Here is a 3,023-nt window from a genome sequence, read left to right on the forward strand (position 1 = left end):
CATTATCAAATAAAACTTCAAGATCCTCCTGACATAGAACTAACAAGAGAACCAATCATACGCCAATTACATCGAAGACCCCCAAGACAAGGTGCTAGTAGAGCACGACATCCATATAACAGGTCAGATGAAAGCCGAAGATTAACCAATTCAATAACTCCGTCGAGAACTGGTGGATTAGCTCCCCACGAAAGAATGGTGATATCACCTATTCTCTTCAATCATGATTCTAATAATGAAGGTAAATTATTCTTATTTCAACGCAAAAAAATCAATATTTATAATGAATATTAACAAAAAATTACAAAACCAGTTATTGATGTACCAATACCAGATGATTTAAATATTTATGGGCAGTTGAAATGTTTAAACTTCCTAGATGACTGAGAACCAATTAGCAATGAAACTATTTGCTGTAATTGTTTGGTTAATCGAGTAAAAGTGATCTTATCACCGTGTAATCATGCATGTTTGTGCTTACGCTGTAAGACAGGTAAAGATTTGATTGATAATTGGAAAAAAGAAAGAATGAATACTTTTAGACCTTTATGTCCAATTTGTCGTAAAGTAATTGAAAAAAGTTTTATAATTCTCTATCCCTCAAATGAATCGTAAAAATTTGAAATAATTCTCTTTATAAAAAAAAAGTACTTGCTATTTTGTAACAATCATTACAGCATTTCTATTTATCATAAAAAACATACTTATTGTTATGATTAAACTTATTTTACGTTTTTTTTTGCTATAAAAAAGTTGATTTTTATCGTATAAATTTCTTTGCTACAATATTAGTGTGTCAACAAAAACTAGAAGTTTACATCTCACAATGAATGATAAATAAAAAAGTAAGTAAATAAAAGCCAAAAATCAAGAAAATTGATTTTTTTACTAAATAAAAATTCAATAAAATTCAACAGAAAGTTTGAACCAAATATGAAAATTTGTTGTTATCATTTTAATTTTCTTATTGTATCAATACATGCGTATTAACAGAAACGAATTATCTAGAATCAACAGTTAATAACAAATATAAATTGCAAAAAGTTAGAAAATTAAAGTAATTTAATTGGTTGATAAATAATAGTTTTCAGAAGACAGGTAGTTTCTGTTAAAAAAACTTTATTATAATCATTTTCACTGCAGTAATCATAACATTTTAATGTATTATTAGAAACTTTATTAATGTAATAGATCATTTCAATGTCTCTACCAAGTGTAATTACACCGACAGGAGTAAGTATTAAAAAATGTTTAAAATAAAAAAAATGATTTCTGTTATAATTTTATTAATGGTGTGTGATTACCTATAACATCAATCTAACCCTTTCAAAAAAGTAGAAACAGTACTTTTAGTAAACTTTATTACTTTTCTTACTTTAGCATAAAACAAATTAATTACAATTACTTTTTAAGGAATCATTCACAACTTTTGTTGTTAAAAGGAATTCTTGAATAGTTGATTGTCATTAAAATCTATTTATTGCATACATACAAAATTATTAAAACAATCAAATACTAGCTTTTAACTGATATTTTTTCTTCAAAATTATTGCAGATTTCAGGAGAAAGTATGCTTGAATTAGCAGTTTGGTACCGAGTGGAGCCAGGGTTCCAAGAATGGGTTAACTAAATGAGTACCTAAATCTTACAGTTGAAAAAATTATTAAAGAATTTCTTTGTTAAAAATTCTTCCATCTTTTTTTATATTCATGAGAAAACATGGGGATCTCATGTCTACGTCTGTGACCTTAACATGCCAACACAATCTCACCGGTAAATAATTAATTTTTTTTTCATTTCATTAATTAGATTTGGTTTTTAAATGATGAATTATTTGTTTTTAGAGTTACGTCATTTACATCTTATCCAATAACTGCTTTAGGGTGGGATTTATATTCTTGGTGCTGTTTGGTTTCATAATGGCAAAAAAGTCGGAAATTATTTCAACATCCGTTATTAATTTTATTATTGATAATTATTAATAATTAATTTTATAAATTTCAGACAGCATTGGTTTCCGAAAAGAAGGATAGTATTTATTACAGTGAAAAGTTCAATAATCTATCATTCACACCTTCAGTGAGGCAATTTGGCGGTAGAGCAGTTAAAGGAGTGTTAGTAGTATCAAGCACAGGAATGGTAGCAACAGTAATGATAACAAAAGACCTTCAAAATCCAGTTGTTATGCTACTAAAAGCTTAGGTACCACACGTCAAAAGATATCAGCAGTAGATATATGTTATGGCAAAAAATGACATTTTTTGATTGCTATAACAGGTGGAATAAGTTGTTTTCCAATTAGATGCTATCAAGTGTTAATACGAAAAAATAAAGATAAATGCAGTATGGAGTCGCAAGCATTGCCTAGTTTTTTCTTACAAGATGGTGCATTAAAAGATAGTTGTACAGACATAACACATTTGAAATTCGTCGTGCGTGAAGATGCTGATTCGTTAATTGTAGCAGCTAGTGGTAAATCTGAATCATTTGTGGATGTATGGGAATTACGTGAAAAACTTAATCAATTCATAAACTATTTCAACCGAATAATCTAGAATTCAAAACTGTCGTTTGGCAACATCAATTATAATATCACTGTCAACAATGCTGGAGGTATTGTATAATTTATTGAAAATCCATCAAACAATTTTATTGATGAAGTGACAGTACTTAATAATCGTAAGTGTCCAAGTTGGGTATTGCGAAAGCTGAAAAGTGAAACATTCCTTTGGTATCATCGACATGGATTACTCAATGTTTTATTAAGGGAAAATTAGTTTCTTATAATTCTCAAAAAGCTTATTTATACAATTATTATAATTAATATCAATCAATTTACAATGGAAATAATAAAAAATTAACTAGAAATGAATTTTTGATATTTCAACTGTGTAATAAAAATTCGTTACTTTATCATATTTCATTATGTAAATTGTAGCTATTCTGTACAATTGTTCTAGTGATATAATAAGAAATATATTGGCATGTTTTGACAAATATATTTGTAACATTATTTTCTTATA

General features: G+C 27.5%; 1 pseudogene; it reads left to right on the forward strand.

Annotated features, from left to right (window-relative positions):
• The first annotated feature begins 463 nt into the window (after nt 1-463).
• Nucleotides 464-2,590, forward strand: LOC118066585 (mediator of RNA polymerase II transcription subunit 16-like; annotated as a pseudogene).
• The last annotated feature ends 433 nt before the right edge of the window (nt 2,591-3,023 follow it).

The sequence above is a fragment of the Chelonus insularis genome, unplaced genomic scaffold (genome assembly GCF_013357705.1).
Source record: "Chelonus insularis isolate UGA/USDA-ARS -01 unplaced genomic scaffold, ASM1335770v1 contig_34_pilon, whole genome shotgun sequence".
NCBI classification, from domain to species: Eukaryota; Metazoa; Arthropoda; class Insecta; order Hymenoptera; family Braconidae; genus Chelonus; species Chelonus insularis.